General features: G+C 51.2%; 1 protein-coding gene across 8 annotated transcripts in view; it reads right to left on the bottom strand.

Annotated features, from left to right (window-relative positions):
* Positions 1 to 24,325, bottom strand: part of SEC24C (SEC24 homolog C, COPII component) — a 1,539,459-nt gene that overhangs the window by 1,426,538 nt on the left and 88,596 nt on the right. The gene's annotated exons all lie outside the window — the stretch shown is intronic.

Below are 24,325 nucleotides of genomic sequence, written 5' to 3'. Positions count from 1 at the left end.
ACAGGCCGGCCTCACAATCAAGGCCAGCAAGTGCCAAATCGGCCAGGGGTCCGTGACCTACCTCGGACACCAAGTGGGGAGCGGTCTGGTGGCCCCCCTCCAGCTCAAGATCGCTGCCATCCAGTCCTGGCGCCCCCCCGTAACCCAAACTGAGGTCCGAGCCTTCTTGGGCCTCACCGGATACTACCGGCGGTTCGTGAAGGACTATGGCAGCATTGTGGGGCCCCTCACGGAACTCACATCCAAGAACAACCCAAGAACAGTCAACTGGACTCCCGACTGTCAAGTGGCCTTCGAGAGACTGAAGGCCGCCATGTGCACCTCTCCTGTGCTCCAGGCCCCCGACTACAGCCGCGAGTTCATCGTTCAGACTGATGCCTCAGACCATGGCATCGGGGCCGTCCTCTCCCAACTGAACCCCGAGGGAGTCGACCAACCCGTGGCCTTCATCAGCAGACGCCTCCTGCCCCGAGAACAGCGCTGGAGCACCATTGAGCGAGAGGCCTTCGCAGTAGTATGGGCCCTCAAGAAGCTCCGGCCTTACCTCTTCGGAACCCACTTCCGAGTACAAACAGATCATCGCCCCCTGCAATGGCTAATGCAAATGCGGGGGGAGAACCCCAAACTATTGCGATGGTCCATCTCCCTGCAGGGAATGGACTTCACCGTGGAGCATCGCCCTGGCCAAGACCACGCCAACGCGGATGGCCTGTCCCGCTTTTTCCGCCTCGACGAGGAGAGTCCCCAGGAGGATGGGTGACTCTCCCCGCCTTCAGCTGGGGGGGACGCATGTTGGACAGGCCCCATGAAGGGCTCGCTCCCTCCCCGCATGACAGGGCCCAGACACCGGCTCTCCGGGTGCTACCCACAGAACCAACCCGCAACCCGTCCCCTATGGGACGCCTGCTCCCGGATATCTCTGTGTCACGGGCCCGGGCCACCGTCAGCACCATTGCCCGGCCCAGCCGCCATCTTGGACACTGCACCACGCGGCCGCGCTGCCTCAGCTCGACCCCAACCCTGGGCCTGGCCAGGCCCCGACATCCCGGCACCACCATCCCCCCAGGAGGGGAACGGACCACTTGGTAGGTTAATGGGAGAAAGAAGTGTCAATGGCTCTCCCCCGCCAGGTGCCGATCGCCCCCGGCCTCCCCGGGCACTGGCTCCACCCCCCTGCTGGGTGTCTGGACTCCCTCATCCCGGACCTCCCGACCTCCAAGGGCGAGGGCCCGGACATCAAAGGGCGCCAGACCTATAACCAGGGCAGCTCCAGAGCAGGGGGGCAGTTGTATCCTGGAGTCGAGAGACACGGAGAAGAACTCATCCTTGACGGACTGCTGGCGCTGCCGCAGCCTTGCCTTGTGAACTATCGTCCTGCCTGCTGGCGCTGCCGCGGCCTTCTACAACCCTCATCCTCGTGGGTCCTGCTGGCGCTGCCGCGGCCCGTTGTAACTTCCATCCTCGTGGGTCCTGCTGGCGCTGCCGCGGCCCGTCGTAACCGTCATCTTCGTCGGGACCTGCTGGCGCTGCCGCGGCCCGTTGCCACCTACGACCTCTTCGGGACCGGCTGGCACCGCCACGGTTCGACCCCTCCGAACGCCGAGCTCGAGGATTGTGAGCTACCACCGTCTCACCTCAGTACCAGTGGGTACCAAGACTGTCCCGCTACCCCCCTTTCCTACTAGAGACTAGAATTGAGAGGATCATCGTGTCCTGATCTCCTTGTACCGTACTTGCTTACTTTAAGAATTGCCTATAAAGTGTGTTAACCTTATCTTCGTGTGGTGTCCCTCTGTGGGAGGGGAAGTTACCTGTCTGTACGATCGCGGGAGACGGACCTCACCGGAGGCCTCTCCCCTTGTGCTCGGCAGACCCCCCAGGTCCCCGTCTAACACACACACACACACACACAATGTTCACCCTGCGCGCGCACACACACACAATGTTCACCCTGCGCACACACACACACTGCTCACCCTGCACACACACACACACTGCTCACCGTGCACACACACAAACTGTTCACCCAGCACACACACACAAACTGTTCACCCTGCACGCACACTGCTCACCCTGCACGCACACACACTGCTCACCCTGCATAAACTCACACTCTGTTCACCCTGCACACACTCACACACTGTTCACCCTACACACACACACAATGTTCACCCTACACACACACAATGTTCACCCTACACACACACACAATGTTCACCCTACACACACACACAATGTTCACCCTACAGACTCGCACAATGTTCACCCTACACACACTCGCACAATGTTCACCCTACACACACTCGCACAATGTTCACCCTACACACACTCGCACAATGTTCACCCTACACACACTCGCACAATGTTCACCCTACACACACTTGCACAATGTTCACCCTACACACACACACAATGTTCACCCTGCTCACACACACACACACACACTCACACAATGTTCACCCTGCACACACGCACACACACACAATGTTCACCCTGCACACACACACACACACAATGTTCACCCTGCACACACACACACACAATGTTCACCCTGCACACACACACACACACACAATGTTCACCCTGCACACACACACACACACACACACACTGCTCACCCTGCGCGCGCACACACACACACACACACAGCTCACCCTGCACACACACACACACACAATGTTCACCCTGCACACACACACACACACAATGTTCACCCTGCACACACACACACACACAATGTTCACCCTGCACACACACACACACACAATGTTCACCCTGCACACACACACACTGCTCACCCTGCGCGCGCACACACACACACACACACACACACACACACACTGCTCACCCTGCGCGCGCGCACACACACACTGCTCACCCTGCACACACACACACACACAAACTGTTCACCCTGCACGCACACTGCTCACCCTGCATAAACTCACACACTGCTCACCCTGCACACACACACACAGCTCACCCTGCGCACACACACACACACTGTTCACCCTGCACGCACACACACTGCTCACCCTGCATAAACTCACACTCTGTTCACCCTGCACACACTCACACACTGTTCACCCTACACACACTCACACACTGTTCACCCTACACACACAATGTTCACCCTACACACACACAATGTTCACCCTACACACACACACAATGTTCACCCTACAGACTCGCACAATGTTCACCCTACACACACTCGCACAATGTTCACCCTACACACACTCGCACAATGTTCACCCTACACACACTCGCACAATGTTCACCCTGCACACACACACAAACTGTTCACCCTGCACGCACACACTGCTCACCCTTCATAAACTCACACACTGTTCACCCTGCACACACACACACACACTGCTCACCACACACACACACTGCTCACCCTGCACACACACACAAACTGTTCACCCTGCACGCACACACACACTGCTCACACACACACACTGCTCACCCTGCGCGCGCACACACACACACACACTGCTCACCCTGCACACACACACTGCTCACCCTGCATAAACTCACACACTGTTCACCCTGCGCGCGCACACACACACACACACTGTTCACCCTGCACGCACACACTGTTAGAAATGGGATCCCTGGTTGGCCGAGGTTTGTGCCAAGGACAGGCAGAAATCACCATTTCTAGTAAGGGTAGGGAGGTCACCCGCCAAGACAACCCCTGCTCACCCCCTTGGTAGCTTGGCACGAGCAGTCAGGCCTATCTCGGAGGTCGTGTGTAAAGCATTTGCGCACGCACCCCCAGCAACAACCTTGCGGGCCCCCCCACAAAAGGACTCCACACAAGATATATATGAAAATAGCTTTTGTATTAAAAAGGACACCTAGGAACACATACCTTACAGGGTGCCAGAGGCACGGGCAGGATTTACAAGGGAAAATACACAGGACAGGGCCATGGGACCACTACCAGGGATATGCACATGATGGAGTTGGCATTTAGAACATATAACAACTGGGAGTTTCCTCGAACTAGGACTAGAACACATAATCACCAGGAGCTTAGCATTAGAATAGGTCACGCCCCGGGGTTTCATAGGAATAGCAATAGAACTCACTCTAACCAGTATCAACATACATGAGGCAAGGTTATACAGGAGGGAAGGAATGGCACGGTACATAACCCCCCAGACGTACCTGTAGGAAGGAAACACAGAATAACTCTCAAGAAGCAAAGTTAACATTTAGCTAATACTGTCCCAGGCCAAGTGGCCTTTCCGGGGCTAGGCGCCCAAAAGTCTCAATGTTCAGGACCGGCTGTATGTAGCCAACAATAAACCTAAACGTGGCAGCTGCCCACGAAGTGCTGGGCAGCCATAGATGATGGGGGCGTCATGTTGGAGCTTCGCAGGCTCGGGGACAAAGATGCTGGGACTGCGCCAAATGGGCAAGGGCCACGTGGGAGCCATCTCAGGGCTCGAGAACAAAATGGTGGGAGGAGCCTTGCAGGCTCATAGGAACAGGGACCAAAGTGGAGCCTCTCGGGGCTCAGGGGTACTGGGACACGGTGGAGCCTACTCGGGCTCATGAGTAACGGGGGAGTCCCTCTCGGGGGACCCGATCTCACTGGGGCCCCACGGGCCATGACGGAGCCACTCGGGGCTCAAGGAAGGGGGTGACAGGCGGAGCCTTTCAGGGCTCGCAGGGATGAGGTGCGACAGAGCCTCGCCAGGCTCAAGAAATGCAGGGGCCAAAGGTGGAGCCTCTCAGGGCTCATTCCATTTGTGGGGGGGGCATCGTTGGAGTCCTTCCCGGACTCGTGGACCAAGGGAGGGGCCCTCGGGGGCCTCGTGGGCACACGGCACCCCCCGGGGCAGAGGAGCGCTACGGAGCCCGCCCGCACTCACCGATCTCAACGGCGGGCGGCTCCTCGTGGCATCAGCTCCCGTCGGCTTCTACTCGGCGGGACGGTGGCGGAGGCTCTCTCCTCGGGGGAAGCCTCGCTGCAGGACAGCCCTCCACCTCCCAGTAGTCCGGCGGCCGAACTCTCTCGGCCTCCGGGGGTGCGGGGGACGCCCTCAGAGTCGGGCCAATCCCTGCGCGGCCCCGCGATGACATCCCGGGAGTCCCGGCGGCCAGGACCAATCAGCGGACAGCAATGCTCTCTCCGGGGCCGCCAATGGTAGCGCGGCCCCGGGTAGGAAGGCGGGAGCAGCGCCTCCCCGGCTAACTCCGGGCGGCGGCGGTGACGATCTCAGGAACTGCCGTAGGGGCACCGGTTAGTTGAATAAGAGACATAAATCGAGGTGGACCCTCGATGGGGGTAGGGCAGAATCCCCGGGGCAAGACATGCACCGGTCAGGGGGTGCTCACGATCGGCAAGCAGCATCAAGAACAGCTGCGAGGGGGGGTGGAAGAAAGCGCTTCCCAAGCGCTAGGCAGCAAGTAGCAACAAAGTCAAGCGCTCCGAGGCGCTAGGGGATCAAAAAGCAGTAGATTCTTGGTAGAGTACAAGAACTCAGGTGGAGCACAGCAGCTCCTAGCAGGAAAAGGCCATTAGACATCCATGAGCTGGGCAGGGCCCAGGGGGGCAAGCCAACCCTGAGCCCGAGCAGCCGCACGCCCCTGGCAGGGTTCCAGTCAAGACAAGCAGGAAGAGAGAGAGAAGAGGGCACACCCTCCTTTTATACATGAGATCCCTTTGTCTAAAAAGGGGCAGGCAGGATGAGAACCAGCTAGAACTGGTTATAAGGAATTTCTTCTTACTGGCCAGGCTAGGACACCAGACACACCCCAGGTGGGTGGAGCTAGCATTGTGGGGGACAGCCCAGACCCATACAGGATACAGGCACAGCCCCTCCCTCACTTCAGCCAATCACGCGCCAGCATACTTACTGCACACACACACCGATGTCTAGAAGTGGCACTTCTCTTTTAGACACACACACGTCGCATACATCATCTTACAGCATTCAATCACACGAGTCCATACATACCAGACTCGAGCCGGTACCCCTCACGCACCAGGGACTATCAGGGACCCACACATTCCCCATGCATTCCTATGGGAGGGCAGTCCTCACCCATCTACACGCACTTAGAGTGGGAATCACCATCCCCAGGTCACATTTAACAAGGGGTGGACCCGCCAGAAGGGCCCAGTCCAACACACACACACACACTGCTCACCCTGCATGCACACACAAACTGTTCACCCTGCACGCACACACACTGCTCACCCTGCATAAACTCACACACTGCTCACCCTGCACACACACACAAACTGTTCACCCTGCACACACACACTGCTCACCCTGCACACACACACACTGCTCACCCTGCACACACACACACTGTTCACCCTGCACACACACACACACACACTGTTCACCCTGCACACACACACACACACACTGTTCACCCTGCACACACACACAAACACTGTTCACCCTGCACACACGCACACACTGTTCACCCTACACACACACACACACACACACACACAATGTCCACCCTATTATTAATAAAGGGGTTTGTAAAGCGCCTGGGGACGCCTTCCCGGCGTGTCCCCGCGCTGTGGAGAGAGAGTCAGAGGAGTGAAAAGAAAGGCTGGAACTAGCGGGAAAATAGGTGGGTTTTCAGGAGTTTTCTGAATGTGGTTTCAGTGTCCGCTAGCCTAATGATCGGTGGGAGAGAGTTCCATTCGCTGGCGGCAAGCACACGAAAGGAACGGCCTCCCATTCTGGCTTTTTTTATGCGGGGGATTTTGAGTAGGCCTATACCTCTAGATCGAAGGGTTCCATTTGGCTCATAGGGGATGGCCAGATCTGATAAATATGGAGGGGCTTTGTGCAAGGTGATTCTATAGCACATTACCAGCGCTTTAAAGAGAATTCTCTTTTTTATAGGTAGCCAGTGAAGAGTGGCGAGGGAGGGTTTTGAGGCTGCTCTTTTTGGTAGTCTGAGGACCAGACGTGCTGCCGAGTTTTGGAGCACCTGTAGTCTCCGGATGTTCTTTTCCGTAGTTCCTAACAGTAGCACATTGCCATAGTCTATTCGTGAGGTTACTAAGGCCTGAGTCATGGTTCGCCTGGCCTCAAGAGGAAGGAGGTCCAGAGTGAGATTGAGGGTCTTCATAACTCCAAAGCATTTCCCTACCACTTAATGGACATGGCTATCGAAGGAGAGTTTGGGATCAACCCAGATACCCAGGTTCTTTGCTTCCTTACACGGAGTGGGTAGCGGCCCAAGACAGGATGGCCACCAGTCTTTTGTACAACTAGCATCCTTCCCTCCTATCACTAAAACCTCAGTTTCAGAGCCATTTAGCTTCAGGCAATGTTGGCTCATCCAGCCTGCAAGATCCTGCATACAGGCTTTAAAGTTGTCAGCAGCTGCGTTGGGGGCTTGGGACAGGGAGATTAGCAGTTGGGTATCGTCGGCGTAGGAGACTAGTTCTACGCTATACGATTGCACCACATCTGCCAGCGGGGCCATATAGAGGTTGAACAGGGTGGGACTCAGGGCAGAGCCCTGAGGCACCCCCTGTTCTAAGGCTATGCTGTCTGAGAGGTACATGCCTCTCTGAACCTGAAAGCAGCGGTCGGTAAGGAACGCTTTCAGCCAACCCAGTGCCGCCTTGGTGACCCCGGCCTTGTTTAGACACTGTAGCAAGATGGAATGTGCTACAGTGTCAAACGCGGCACTGAGGTCCAGCGTAATAAGTGCCATGGTATGGCCCTCATCTGCTCCTGCCCGTAGGGTTTCAGTCGCTCTCAAGAGCGCTGTCTCGGTGGAGTAGCCCGATCTAAAACCAGATTGCGAGCTATGGAGAGCGTTGTTGGATTCGAGATGAGCCATAAGTTGATTATTGGCTATTTTTTCTGCCACCTTTGCAAGGTAAGGTAGCAGGGAGATGGGGCGCAAATTTTCCAAGGTGTCCTGACTCACATTGGGTTTCTTTTTTATAGGCAGTACAATGGCTTTCTTCCATTCTGCAGGAAGACAGGCCGAGGCAAAGGAGATTTGGAGCACATGTCTGAAGTGTGGCTCCAATACTGTTAGACTGGCTCCCAGTACCTTGGGAGGAGCCGGATCCCGGGGGGAACCCGATTTAATACTTCTGCAGGTGTTCATGAGTGATTCAGAAAAGGGGGTGGTGATGAACAGAGTGTCTGAATTAAGCAGACCACTCTTACCCAGTCCAAAGATCAGGGCTTGATCCATCACCGTTATTTAGCTCACTGCCCCATCCCAGCTCAGAACCTGGCTATATGCAAATTAGTCTGTCCCTGGCCCAGTGCATCATGGGAACAGGGCAGACCAAACTACCAAGCCAATTCTTCACCAGAAAGGAGACAAGCTACCGGGGACCGGTTTCTGGCATTTCAGCCTCGTCGGCCCGGCTTGCTTGAATCCTGATGGAGCAGTGAGCAAGGGACTCATGTCTGAGTATACCCTGCCACACCTATAGTGGCTAAAAACGATTCAGAAAAGGGGGTGGTGATGAACAGAGTGTCTGAATTAAGCAGACCACTCTTACCCAGTCCAAAGATCAGGGCTTGATCCATCACCGTTATTTAGCTCACTGCCACATCCCAGCTCAGAACCTGGCTATATGCAAATTAGTCTGTCCCTGGCCCTGAGTGATGCAGAGGGGGGGACCGAAAAGCTAAGTAGGCCTGAATCTGTGGGAGTGACATCTTCACTCTCCATAAAGTCAAGCGCAGATGTAAGGTTATCAGAGAAGTTGGCATAAATATCAGTAATCTTACCGGCAAAGTATTTGGCAATTTGGTTGCATGTGTCCACCGAGTCACTGTGGGAGTTATTATCAGTGGTTACCACAGAGATTTCTTTGAGGATCTTAAAAAGCTCTTTAGAGGAGTTCTCTGCTTCCCCTATGCGAATTTTGTAATGCAAAGATTAGGAGGTTCAAATCATTTTATTATACTCCTTTTGCACATTTTTATATTGAGTTTTAATTATCGGGCAGAAGTTGGTTCGCCATTCCCGTTCAAGTTTTTTTGCAAGCAGATTTAGCTATCTGGAGTTTAGGGGTGAACCACGGGGAGGATTTCCTCACCTTCTTGGAGCTTACTAGATTTCGAATGGGAGCAGTGCTATCTAGGGCTGTTAAAATACAATTCTGTAGTTGATTATAAGCAGTTTCACAGTCTGATCCTCTTGGAGGTCCTGCATTTACTAGTGTTTGGATAAAAGTGTCTAGGGAAAATTTTTTCCATTTTCGACAGCGGTAGCGCGGTTCACTCTCTTTTTTAAGATCCGTCTTGGATACCCGTATCTGCAGAGGAATCACAAGGTGGTCGGACCAGGGTACCGGTAGCGGAGGAAGAGCTTGAACTCCGTTCCAGTTCCCAAAAACAGGGTCCAGCAAGTGTCCTAGTCTATGTGAAGGGTCCTGATTTTTAAGATCTAATTGTAGTGGAAGTAGTTCTGACCTGATGTCCGAAGCATCTTTATCCAGGGGATCATCAAAGTGAACATTCATGTCACCAAGCACCATGAATGTGTTCTTTCTAATAGCTAGGTGGGCTGTAGCTTCCACTAGGCTGGCCGCAAAGTCAAATAGCCTACCAGGGGGTCTATAGACAAGGATACCCGAGAGGGAGTGTTGTGGCCCTATTATAATGGTGAAAGATCCTGCTTCACTATGATCGACCATCAGGGGAGATAAGGTGCATTCCATGGGCGCTTTGGTTGCAATAGCAATCCCTCCACCCCTGCCGACCTTCCTGTCCAATCTGGAGAGGGAGTAGCCAGGTGGCATGGCCTCTATTATGTCGGGGTCTGAGTGTTCTCCTAACCAGGTTTCAGTTAAAAACAGGATGTCCAGTGCATCATCCTCAAGTAAATGATAGATTTGAATGCAGTGTTTACTGAGAGATCTGCAGTTTATCAGTGCCGACTTTATTTGCCCTTTAGAGGGCCCCTTGATTTGAACAACCTCAGGGGTAAAATCACACACTGAGCAGCTGTGCAGCGATACTGCCTCCATGGTGTGCTTGCATGATAGGGAGAAAGTTGGACAGAGATCCACCAGTTGCTGTCTACTATACCGTAAATCGTGAGACTTAGGTCGACCAGGATTTAAGGCCCCGGGCCCCGTCCGGCCGCGGACGGGCGCAGACGGGCTAGACCTTGGCTCGACTTGGGCGCGCTTCCAGCGCGCCCGCTGCACGCGTCCGCTGCGCGGTCGCTGGCCCACACACATTTATAGGAGATAGGGGCAACTAGAGCGCCGACCTGGCAGCCCTGAGCCCGGAACTGCTAGGCTCCTCCTCACACTCCGCATCAAACGCCCAGAAATGGACGCGGCGGACCGGGGCGGGAGTAGGCGGAATGTGTGGTCACCGAGGCTTTTAAGATCAGCCCCGAGGTGAGGTGCAGTCAGAAAAGATTTACAGAAGTTATTACACACAAAGTTTAAAATTAAAAATTTAGCCACAGTCGCTAAAAGTTCAAACACGCTATACCATCAGCGCTTACAGACACACACACACAGTGTTCACCCTACACACACACACACACACACACACACACTGTTCACCCTGCACACACACACACACTGCTCACCCTGCACACACACATACACACTGCTCACCCTACACACACACAAACTATTCACCCTGCACGCACACACACACTGCTCACCCTGCGCACGCACACACACACACACACACACTGCTCACCATGCGCGCGCACACACACACACACACACACTGCTCACCCTGCACACACACACACACACTGCTCACCCTGCACGCACACACAAACTGTTCACCCTGCATGCACACACAAACTGTTCACCCTGCATAAACTCACACACTGTTCACCCTGCACACACACACAAACTGCTCACCCTGCACACACAAACTGTTCACCCTACACACACACGGTTCACCCTGCACACACACACACACACAGTTCACCCTACACACATACACACACGGTTCACCCTGCGCACACACACACACTGTTCACCCTACACACACACACACACTGTTCACCCTACACACACACACACACTGTTCACCCTACACACACACACACACTGTTCACCCTACACACACACACACACACTGTTCACCCTACACACACACACACACACTGTTCACCCTACACACACACACACACACACTGTTCACCCTACACACACACACACACTGTTCACCCTACACACACACACACACTGTTCACCCTACACACACACACTGTTCACCCTACACACACACACTGTTCACCCTACACACACACACTGTTCACCCTACACACACACACTGTTCACCCTACACACACACACTGTTCACCCTACACACACACACTGTTCACCCTGCACACACACACACACACACAGTTCACCCTACACACATACACACACGGTTCACCCTGCGCACACACACACACTGTTCACCCTACACACACACACACACTGTTCACCCTACACACACACACACACTGTTCACCCTACACACACACACACTGTTCACCCTACACACACACACACTGTTCACCCTACACACACACACTGTTCACCCTACACACACACACACACTGTTCACCCTACACACACAGTTCACCCTACACACACACACTGTTCACCCTACACACACACACTGTTCACCCTACACACACACACTGTTCACCCTACACACACACACTGTTCACACTGTTCACCCTACACACACACTGTTCACACTGTTCACCCTACACACACACTGTTCACACTGTTCACCCTACACACACACTGTTCACCCTACACACACACACACACTGTTCACCCTACACACACACACACACTGTTCACCCTACACACACACACTGTTCACCCTACACACACACTGTTCACCCTACACACACACACTGTTCACCCTACACACACACACACACACTGTTCACCCTACACACACACACACACACACACACACAATGTTCACCCTACACACACACACACACACACACACAATGTTCACCCTACACACACACACACACACACAATGTTCACCCTACACACACACTCCCACAATGTTCACCCTACACACACTCCCACAATGTTCACCCTACACACACTCCCACAATGTTCACCCTACACACACTCCCACAATGTTCACCCTACACACACTCCCACAATGTTCACCCTACACACACTCCCACAATGTTCACCCTACACACACTCCCACAATGTTCACCCTACACACACTCCCACAATGTTCACCCTACACACACTCCCACAATGTTCACCCTACACACACTCCCACAATGTTCACCCTACACACACTCCCACAATGTTCACCCTACACACACTCCCACAATGTTCACCCTACACACACTCCCACAATGTTCACCCTACACACACTCCCACAATGTTCACCCTGCACTCCCACAATGTTCACCCTGCACTCCCACAATGTTCACCCTGCACTCCCACAATGTTCACCCTGCACTCCCACAATGTTCACCCTGCACTCCCACAATGTTCACCCTGCACTCCCACATTGTTCACCCTGCACGCTCACACAATGCTCACCCTGCACGCTCACACAATGCTCACCCTGCACGCTCACACAATGCTCACCCTGCTCCTGGGAATCCGGTGGGAGGTCATGGCTACCTCGTAGGCTTTAAACCACTGCTGGATATCATCGTTCTTGTAGTACTCCCGAATGACATCTTTGGGGATGTGAACCTTGGGATCGGTAGTGGCAGGCAGGATCGGGCGTTCGGGGACCCCGAGCTCTTTGTTCTGTTTCTGAATCTCTAGTTCCTTGAGGTTGCGCTCATGTTCGTAGGCTAGCTTCTTTTCCTCTAGCTCTCTTTGTCTTTGCTTCTCTTCTCGCTCCTCTCGGAGCCGTAAGTGTTCCAGCGTTATTTTTTGTTCCGCCAGTTTGAGCTCTCCGTCTAAGCGAAGTCGCGCCAGTTCCAATTCATGGAGTCTGCTTTTTTCTCGTTCTCGGACCTCCTCTGGGGAGAGACCCGATCTTCTTTCTTCTATCGGCGTGGGGCTCGTTTCGGGGTTTCGTGTTTGGGGTACGGCCGTACCCGTCTCTGCCCAAGATTCTAGGGCTCGTTTGAAGTCCTCTTTCGTGCTCAGTCCTGTGGTTGGAAGGCCAAGTTCTATGCAAAATTGTTTCAGTTCTCGGTGGTTGTATTCTTCCAATTTTTCCATTTGGAATTTTTCTGTTGCTCCGCTCTCTTTCGTTGTCATGGTGGTTGTGTGTCGTGGGGCGAGTGACCCTCTGTACGATTATGCATTGGTTCGGATCGCGCCGCTGGCCACCAATGTTAGACGGGGACCCGGAGGGTCGGCCGAATACTGCGGGAGAGGCCTCCGATGAGGGCCGTCTCCGGCGATCGTACAGACAGGTCACTTCCCTCCCCACAGATAGACACCACACAAGGATGAGGTCAACACTCTTTATATATAGGTCTTGTGGCAAGGTTATCAGCGGTACAGGAGATTCAGGACTCGAGGGTCCTCTCAATTCTAGTCTCTGTAAGGAAAGGGGGTAGCGGGACAGTCTTGGTACCGAATCGGTACAGGAGGTGGCAGGAGGGAAGCTCACAATCCTCGAGCTTAGGAGTCTGCGGGGTCGGGCCACGGCAGCGCCAGCAGGCCAAGATGATGGTTTCACGAGGCAGAGGGCCGCGGCAGCGCCAGCAGGCCAAGACGATGGTTTCACGAGGCAGAGGGCCGCGGCAGCGCCAGCAGGCCAAGATGATGGTTTCACGAGGCAGAGAGCCGCGGCAGCGCCAGCAGGCCAAAATGATGGTTTCACGAGGCAGAGGGCCGCGGCAGCGCCAGCAGGCCAAGACGAAGGGTTTCACAGGGCAGGGCTGCGGCAGCGCCAGCAGTCCGTCAAGGATGAGTTCTTCTCGGTGTCTCTCGACTCCAGGATACAACTGCCTTCCTGGTCTGGCGCTGCCCCAGTTATAGGTCTGGTCCCCTTTGATGTCCGGACCCTCGTGCCTGGAGGTCGGGAGGACCGGGATGAGGGAGTCCAGACACCCAGCAGGGGGGTGGAGCCAGCACCCAGGGCGGCCGGGGGTGATCGACACCTGGCTGAGGAGAGCCGTTGACGACGACTCCTTCCATTGACCTGCCAAGTGGTCTCTCTACCTCCTGGGTGGAGGTTGGTGCCTCGATGTCGGGGCCTGGCCAGGCCCAGGGTTAGGGTCGAGTTGAGGCCATGCGGCCTCGTGCTGTAGTGTCCAAAGATGGCGGCTGGGCCGGGGCCATGGTGCGGATGGGGACCAGGGCCAGCCGGTACGGGAGGGTTCAGGAGCTGGAGTCCCGTTGGGGACGGGTCGTGGATTACTTCGGGGGGTCGCCGGTGAGGCTCTTGCTGGGATTTCAGGGGGAGCCGGGGTCCGGGCCCCGTTGTGCGGAGGGGGGACGGCCCGACCACGAGGCCTGTCCAACAGGTACCACTGAGGTCTCACCATTTTTTGGAGCTCTGGCATCTGAAGCCTGGTGAGTTGGCTGACCAAGTAATTTATGTTCCCAGGGAGGCTCGCAACTCCCTCCCTAACCTTGCAACCCTGAGTCGCATTAAAGTTACGGTTCAGAGCAGCATCGAGCTGAAGGCTCAAATAGCAGTTCAAGGCACAAAGAGGGCTCAAAGCAACAGCGGCGGCCAGACATTACCATCAATATCTCGGTAAGAGGAGGGTAAACACAGGTGTTAAAATATAGTGCACTCTGGTGCTCAATACGTAAAACAGTCTTCCAAAATGAGTGATGGGCTACTACAAACTTTTCAAAAAGCCCGAGACACATTCAGGTGAAAGAAAGTTTGTGGAAAGCCAAGGCAATGTCAGAGACCAAGTTGTATCTGCCGGCGCTAGAAGAAGTAGGCAGAAAAATAGGTAGTCTAGGTGGGCCCAGCTCTCCTACCTAGCCATTACACATCTAAAATATTTCAGTTATATTGCTACAGAAAACAACCAAGTAGGGCACCAATTTAGCATGGATCCTGCTTCCATCGTTCACTTTAATCCTGGCAGTGTACTTGTTTGATCTAAACCTGTTAAACCTCTAAGCTCTACGTCAGCGTTTACTTGCTTCGCCCTGAAATGGATGCAAAAAAAAAAGCTCGCGAGTGGTGCGTGCGCGCCTCTGCGAGCATATGTCTTCAATTATCGTGGCCTGACGGCCGCGATAATTGAAGATATATGGCCTCTGGTGCGCGTAACAGACACCAATAGGCCATAGGCTGAGCTACGCGACCGCCTATGGCCTATTGCGTGTTCTGTTCAAAAACAGCACGCACGCAAAGGCCAATGAAAATGGACCTTGGAAATAACACGCACAAGCTGCGTGGAATTTCCAGGTCCATTTTCCAAACCCCGGGAAAAGGACTCTCGCTGCGCGACACTGCATGCGCAGTGTACGCTAGGCCCGAGCCCTAAAAATTTTAATATTACCTAAATTATTATACCGGTTTGTGAACATCCGAATGCCACTAAAAACGTTCATTTCTTCAAGAGGCTCCAGTCTAACATCCTAGAATTAGTATGGGCGGGCAAACAGCCCCGAGTATCGTGGAACATACTGACATTGCCTTTTACACAGGGAGGTCTGGGAGCTCCAGATTTCGAACTACATGCATTCAGCGTGCAGACACAAAACCTACATTTTTAGCAGAACCCTACACCCTTTCAGCCCCAAGTTGCAATAGAAATTGATAAGGTGGCACCTTTCCCACTTAACACGGCCGTATATCAACCCTATAAATGTCCCCATCTGGAAATAGACACAGTGGAGACAATGCGTTAGGCATAGAAAGGGATTGCAAAGAGGGCAAGCCAGAAGGTCTTATATGCGCAAACCATGCCTATAGGCAGGAATCCTCTCCTGGCTCCATTAATAGATAAAGCAACCCAAATGGGAGCGAGTCCCATAAATTGGAGAAAGGGTGTGATTTTTTCCCAGACTGAACCTTTTTAAAGATTCAACAGATGTGCAACACGCAGACATCTAAAGCGTCCGATATGTCACTATACTATCAGAATAGGGTGACATGCCCCGCCAGATATGAAGAATTTCCCCAGTCGCCACCTACACTGCCAGCGCTGGAGAATGTATTATCCAATCCATCCCCCTGAAAACTGATAACGCGTATCTATAGTATTACGCAAAGCGAATCCCCGGTAGCACACGCCCCAGCCAAGGTGGAATGGGAAAGAGACATTGATCTCACCATTACAGAAAAACAGTGGCAGTTTTGTTTTTCCTAACTGGAACACCTCTCACCGAACTACAGACTGAGACTTATCCATTTTAATTACTTGCATAGAATATATCACACTCCTCCCCAATTGCATCGCATGGGACTACACCCAGATGTGAGTTGCTGGAGATGTGGAGCTCAGAGCGCCACATTTCCTCACCGGGCCTGGGGTTGTGGGCCTATAGCTCAGTATTGGTTGGACATCTTTAGACACATTGGTCACATTACAGACAATCACTTAGCAGTTACACCTTTGATAGTGGTATTGGGATATGTACAGGAGGTGCCAAAGAATTGTGGTAAACTCACGGCCATGCTGTGGTTGCTGGCGAAATGGCAGGTGGCCATTCATTGTAAGAAACAAAATCCTCCCACAATAGCCGAATGGTTGAAGGCGGCCACTTATTGCAAGGATCAGCTGTCCCAATATTGGGAACTAATGCCTAGCAGATCTAGACCTACTGACATATGGGAAGCTTTCGCTGCCCGGCTAAGATCAGGCGGAAACTACCTTCTGTTAGACCTGTCAGCCCTTTGGGTGGTCCCTCCTATTATTTATTAATTTTTGTCCCCTTTTCTACCTTCCAATTCCTTTCATTTTTATGTCCACTTGACTTTTTGGTGTTGTCCTAGGGATTAGGTGCGTCCTTGACCCTCTAAATTCCTTTTAGGCCTAAATGCCCCTCTCTTATCATGAAAATGTAGGCCCACAAAATGGTGGCTGGCAACTGCCACAACTGATTACCTCAGGGACTGGCCCATAGACTTATATTAGGGAGATCTAGAACCTTCTGGCCCATTCTGGTAACCTGGACCAAAGGTATACAAGGCCAGAACCTGGGCGGCCATTTTAGGACACTGTTGGGCTGGTTGGACGACAGGCTGTGGTGTCAGGGGGATTGGGCGCTGTGGGAGATTTAGTTCTCTTAGGGGTAGCCTTCTTCTGCTGTCGTTACCCCCCCCTGCCTATAGATCTGGCCCCACCTTGGAAAGCCATCTCCTGAACCCAGCTCAGGTGTCACCACTTTAGGAGAGTTTGACCCTCCCTTCCTAACCAGCGTCATCTAAATTGACAGGGATTCTGTATCGTTGTAAACAACGCTTACTTGCCCAGGAACACGTGTGCTGGGAAGCGCTGGGAAGATAGACTGTCGCAGAACCCGGGGAACAGTTCCATTGGGCCTCGGCTGTGGCGAGAGGTTGCGCGCCGAGTCAACGAGTTGGGGCACCTTCCTGTGAAGCTCAGCAACTTCTGCGAAGAGGAAGGGGGAAATTGGCAATCGGACGTCCGCCGTACTGAAGAGAGCCCTGTAGCGATAGCGTGGCGGTGTGCAGTGTTCATCCCCCTGCGCAGGTCAAGTGAAGGGAAGAACTTCATCGCCGAGTAGGCGGAGCCGCCCCGTAGTGTTCTTCATTCTGCGCAAGCATGACAGGGGAACGGCCTTCTCCTCAGAGGGGGCGGCGTTGCGCTGCAGTGTCTCGCCTCCCGCGCAAGCCCAGTGAGTTGCTCGGCTACGACGGGGAGAGGCAGAGCGACGACGGCGCGAAGCCGGGCAGCCAACAGACTCACCCAAGCCTCAAGAAATTCGTCATGGGGTGGCTGCGGGGGCTCCTCCGCTCCCGAGTAGAGCTGGTGGGTGGGTGTGCCTCACAGCTCAGGGGGCTAGAAATATACGCCGGAGGTTGACGGCAAGACCGAAGATTGCCGGTAACCTTTGAATTCATAAACAAGACTTCAAGCCACAAGTAAGCAGGGTTCTGGGGGCTGGTGCGGGGCATGTAAACGAAGAAAACGCTACAGGGCATAGCGGTTGAACTGCTTATTGGAACCTCAATGAAAGCTTACGTATAGATCAAGGGGACCTTGGACTGTCAGGACTGCCTTACTAATCCTAGAGAACTGCCATATCCAGAAATACCACTGGCTCTTTACTAGAGTTAAGCAGAAGCCAGAGCCAGTCAGGTTACCAAAACAGAAACATGAAACTGTGGGAAATAAATGCCTGATCTTACTTTACCAGGGGTAAATGATTCTGAGAATTGCTAAGATCTCGCATACTCCAATGTTACTGAAACCAGAAATATGCAAAATGGTTCCTAGACAGGGGTGGTGCACAATCTTGCTTCTTTGAGATGGTGTAGAATGTTTTCTTCCTGCTAAAGTTTATTTGACATACAAAAGTATTGCCTGAAATTTAGAGCATTAATTGAATTATTGAATTCATTTTCTCCTGGAGAACAAGGTGCTTGAACTGAATGTATTGTTGAGTTTTTCTTTTATAAATGCAGATAAACAGATGTAGAAGTGCTTGATGTGTTTAACCAACTCATGTCAGATGGAATAAGATAACTTAAGGAATTTTTATAAAAGGTACCCGTATTTTTCTAAAACTGGTGTAGTGTCCTTTTTGAGTGGATGGACGCTGGGCTCCTGTGAGGGTGTGGCGCAAGCTTAAAACTTTTGCCTTGGGAAGGACCTTCCTACTCCGTGTCAGGCTACCCTATGTGGTCTGGTAACACCAGGTCCAACACCTTCGAAATGAACAAGCCAAGTAGAACACACTTGACAGTTGGCTAGTTAGTTCATATCATATTTACAACAGGGAACTTGGGTCACACCAACTACTATAGTACAACACCTGGAGTGGAGAGTAGGGGCAGGAACAAATACAGATCGGGAACCAACGAGGAAACCTATGATATGTCATATGTTATATAATGGTGCTACTCCATTAACTTGACAGGACGGCAGGGGAGAGGGGGGATAGCGGAGTTCCTTATTTTGTTTTTTTTTGTCCTTTACATGTTCTAAATGTTTAGACACACTCGGTTGTATCACGTGCCTTAGTGAACAGAACTACTACATACCCAATAATCGTTGCCTGCCCTACGGGATGTTGGCGTAGAAGCTGTGTTTTAATTGTCAAACTGACATGCTGCCGGCCCCAGGGTTGTAGGCAAATGGCTGTGTATACTGTTCAATAAAAAATAAAACTCATCAAGCATGCTATTTTATTTTTTATCTTTCAATGGCTTAAAGTAGGCCCAGAGCACCACAAGCCAAACGAAAGACTGCAGAGGAATTATAAATACTGGGAAAGCAGGATCAAGTCTCAGCATCGGCTTGACAGCCTGTGATGATGGGCAAAACGCGTAATCTCACTTAAAAAAAATTGTGACCTTGTGTAAACTATGCTCATGTAAAGCGCTCCAATTACCTTTAGGTAAAGTACTCAGTATATAAAGATTACAAAAAAAAAGATGGGACCCAGGAAAGATGGCAAAAGAAGATGGGATGCAGGCGGGGACAAGCAATGGCAAGCAGGAAGCAACATGGGAAGAATAAAGAAAAGAGAAGTAGTAAGAAAATATTACATGAATCACAGTGTAAGCAATGGATGGACAGCAGAAGGACAATAATCAAACTAAATCAACCAGTACTTAGTCCATGGTCTAAATGAAAGAACAAGATTGGACATAGGCAAAAGCTGTCCAATTAGGGAGGTATCAAATATGAGTGACAAGGAAGCCAACAAATGGTAAGCAATGGGTGGGCTTCAAGATCCTCATTGTAAACAATACCACTCGCAGCGACAGCACAGGCACTGTTGGCAGGTAAGACCGAACACTAAGAGTTAGTGTGATGAATGGCCAACACAATCTGAGTTTCTCTACCAATAGACTACAGCTTTAATAATAAAGTAATAAAACTGAAAAAAATGGATACAACCAATCTCGCCAAAACTCACAAGGGAAAAATCTCCACTGGGCAAAAACTCAAACTATTTTTATGAACTATAATAATTCCTAACAAATGTAAAGTTCATGATTTGGAGTATATGCAATTAAAAGCAGAAATGCTGAGGCGTTGTCAAAACATAGTACTTGTACGTTTAAAAGAAAAAATGCATCAGAACGATCAGACGGAAAACAAGCATTGGAAATGCAATAGGTCTCGCATTTGTTGGAGTTTGGAGCTGCTGGCATTGTAAATGGCAACGTTTCGTACTTATGCACTAGGTCTTGTATTTGCTGGAGCTATTGGCAATGTAAATGGCAATCTTTTTTACTAACTGTGTGGTGCGGAGGGCATTTTTGTATTGGAATAATGGGACATGGTGCATTGTGGAATTATGTGGATAGTAATACTGTGGTACTGAGTGTTTTGCAATTGTGGAGTAGGATTCTGTGTTTTGGAGTGTATTTATGTGGAATGGTAGTTTATGTTGTGGAGTGGTATGTAGTCTTTTTAGGAAGTAATAAATAGCAAAGCCACAATAGTAATAACTGGTGTCCAGTTGAGGGCTACCATTAGAAGCTTGAACAATTTTTTAAAAAGTTATCACAGTATCAGATCTATGTTATGATCTGTTGTCCAGCATTGTGTTCCTTGGGTTGGAATCTGGTCTTGGTCATCATAGGCTGGGAGACTGTATCATTCTAAGTGGTCACTGATGACAGCAGAATGTACAACCTTGGACTGTGGGGAATATTTCGAATTTGGAATCAGTTATGCCCAGCTGCCTGTATGGGTCGGTGGTCATCTACTTCAACTTAATAAATACTTGAAGAACATTACTGGAGTATGTATGGTAATTACGTTTCAACAACCTCACTATAAAAGTGCCTTAAGAAGTTCCATGAATGTATAAGAAACAATAGTGCTGTATTGTTGTGGGACATTTCACCTGTCCATATTACCTATTTTTCACAACTGTAGATTTTGAAATAAACTATTTTTCACATTATAATACAGAGGAGTAGGAAGTGATACCTTTATTATTGATTGAGGGTACTGGCAGTAAATTATAAGGCATTCTCGGAAGCGACAGTATGTTCCCTATATTAAGCAGATGCAGAGCGCAGGCTATTGTAAAGAATGCATTCAGTGACAAAGCATCAGAATCACCTACTTTGTTCTGCAGTAGCTCAAAGCACAAACTAGGGAGAGACCAACCTCTACAGAGCTTAAATAAAAGCAAAAGATCCCACACTCCTTACACCATTGCATTGTTCAGAATACCAAATGATTAAAACAATTGAAAACATGTCTGGGTACACAGCTTACATAGTTACAACTAACATAACAAGGTGACAACGCTACCCCAGATTGACAATTACTGTAAACAAAGTGAAAAAGCATAGCAATATTTTGGCCGTCCTCATTGCCTCGTCCGCCGACTGGGAGGATAAAAGGTTGTTTGGGTGGGCCTGGCCCACTCGCTAGAACCGGGTGTGCGCCTTGAAGTTCAGAAAGCATATACATACATCCTTGAGTTAAGGATGCATTTCCCTTATAGAGTGCAGGAATTACCCCCAATGTTTTCAGGATGTTCCTCCACCTCCCCCCAGAGGTTAGGAGTCGCACAAGAATTTGGGGCGACCCCACATAGAGTTGAGGAAGACCCTCGTCTAGTTAACGGAGATCGCCAGACCTCCAAGGATACGAGTTCAGCGAGACGTCTGTCCTAGAGCCCAGAGTGAAATCAAATTCGGACCGACCATCTTTAAAGTCTAGGGATCAGGATTACCGCAGTCGTGAGTACTTCAAAGTATTCCGAGCAGGACACAGTACAGAAACTGCTATGACCCACATAATTGACGACGCCCTTCAAATCCTACACCAAAACGATACCTGCCTCCTCATCCTTCTTGATCTCTCTTCAGCATTCGACACCGTCAAACATGAGAATTTACTCGAACTATTAAACACAAGAATGGGTCTATCTGGGACTGTTCTCAAGTGGTTCACTTCCTTTCTACACAACAGGTCGCAGAAATTCAAGAGCAACAACCTGATGTCCTCGCCAATTCCTGTTTCGCTAGGTGTCCCCCAAGGTTCCTCCCTATCCCCAACTTTGTTCAACCTAGTTATGGAACCTCTCACCACCCTGTTACAAGCATCCAATGTACACTTTCACATGTACGCCGATGATACCCAACTATATCTCAAATTACAATCCCCCAATGACATTTTGCTCCTGAACTCAACGATCAAAAGCACCCAATCCTGGCTTGCCGATAATCATCTCAAACTCAATGCTCTGAAAACAGAGTTCCTTCTTATCTCTCCTCCCGCGAAGATCTCTACCACTTAAACTTGGCTTAAACACCTAACTGCACTCAATGTCCAACCCACCATCGTGGACTCAGCAAAATCTTTAGGCATAACACTTGACACCAATCTCAACATGCAGCAACATATCAGCAAGGCAACTAAGGGAGCGAACTACCAAATCAATACCCTGAGGAAACTTAAACCCTTCCTCCCTGCCAAAGACTTCCAAACTGCAGTACAAGCTCTAGTCATCCTTCGAATAGAATATGGCAGCATCGCCCTCTGCGGACTCACCCTAACTACTACCGCACCCCTAAGAGCTTCTTTAAACGCTGCAGCGAGACTCATCACTGGGTCAAAAAAACACTCACATATCTCACCTGACTTGAAATACTTGAACTGGCTACCTTTTGAAGCCAGAATACATCTGAAAATCGCCTGCATGACGCACAAGGCTGTCCACCTGAGATCACCCAGCTATCTCACTCAGAAGCTGACAATTTCTGGAGGCTCTAGAAATACCAGAGGCACAAACAATCTTCTGCTGAAGCCTCGAAGATTCCGGAAGGAAAAAACGTATAAGCGCTCCTTCTCAGGAATGGCACCCAGGATCTGGAACTCACTCCCTCCTGATACGAGGCTCATCTCCTCCACTACACTGTTTAAGAAAGAAGTAAAAGCTATCCTCATGGCTAAATACACTTGAACCATTATTTTGGACTCTTTTAAGTCTCTGCACCGATCTTTACTACTTGGTCGACCCCTTTGTTCATTTGTTTTACTTGTATTATCGACTTACGTGATTTTCTATGTTCCCACTTATTTGTACTATTAGCTTCACTGACGTATCTGTTTGACTATGCTCCCTCATGTTCCCCCTTTCTATGTAAAGCGCTCTGATATCTGCAAAGATCTTGTTCGCGCTATATAAAACTTTCAAAATAAAATAAATAAATAAATTAAAATAGGGCGCACGTGACTGCCCAGAAGTAAAAGGAACTAGCAGCAGTTTGGGATGATACAAAGAGCAGGTTGGGTAATGACTTAATTTACTGCCAATAGACAGCGTGACATCTCACTCGCTTCTTCTATGTGGCGGTCATGTGCAGAAGTGACAGTCCGGGCATCAAAAGCCTACGCCAACCTCCAAAAGAAGTAACTTTCGCTGCCTTTTACTTACAAGTAGAAGTTTAATGTGATACTCCCTCCCGCAGAGCAGTCGTCTCACCTGCTACGCAGACACCGAAGTACATAAACACTCCTCCCGGTCGCACACCAATCCCTGCTGCAACTACACATGAGCCCGGCTGCAAAACATGCTCTATTACTCACTGCTCCCAGGACTCGTGGCGAATGGTATGCCGGGAGCTGCAGTCTCAGCCTCACCTCCTCATGTCTGTGCGCCCATGGAATGAAAAGTAGATTTGTCCGACTTGTGAACTACAACCCCCGTGCTGCCCCCCCCCCCCGTGCGTGCCCCATGGTGTCTGGCACAACAAGCCTGCCACCCAAGCAGTGTCGCCGGCCGGCTCTTCAACTGCCAATAAGATGCTGCAGCGTAACATATGTATACGAGGTTGCGTGCTTCACGATTATGAGACGGTCGAGGCGAGGGAGTAGATTACCTCACGTGTGTGTTGTGTCATCTGGAAATAAGGAGACTTGTCCAAGACCTAGTCGTCGTCTGATTTCTTCCTGCGTACTCCAGCGTTAACACTTCATGGGAGATCTACATCATAGACACAGAAGAAGGACCAGTGGTGCGCGCGCACCAGAGGCGCGGGGGTAAGGGAGCGCGAAGACGCCGAGACGAGGTAGGGGATGTGTGTGTAAGTGCCGGGGGGTTCTCTGTGTATGTGTGTGCGTGTGTGTATGCTCGGCGGGGGGGGGGGGGGTTCTGTATGTGTGTGTGTGTATGCGCGGGTGGGGGACTGTATGTGTGTTGTGCATGTGTTGTGAAGAGCCTGCTGGAATCGGAGCGCGTGTTGACGCGCGCGACCTGATCCGATCCGATTCAGGCAGGCTGCTGCGTGCGCGT

This window comes from Lissotriton helveticus, chromosome 5_1, assembly GCF_964261635.1.
Source record: "Lissotriton helveticus chromosome 5_1, aLisHel1.1, whole genome shotgun sequence".
NCBI classification, from domain to species: domain Eukaryota; kingdom Metazoa; phylum Chordata; class Amphibia; order Caudata; family Salamandridae; genus Lissotriton; species Lissotriton helveticus.
The sequence above is the reverse complement of the archived record's forward strand: the minus strand, read 5'-3'. Positions and strand labels throughout refer to the sequence as shown.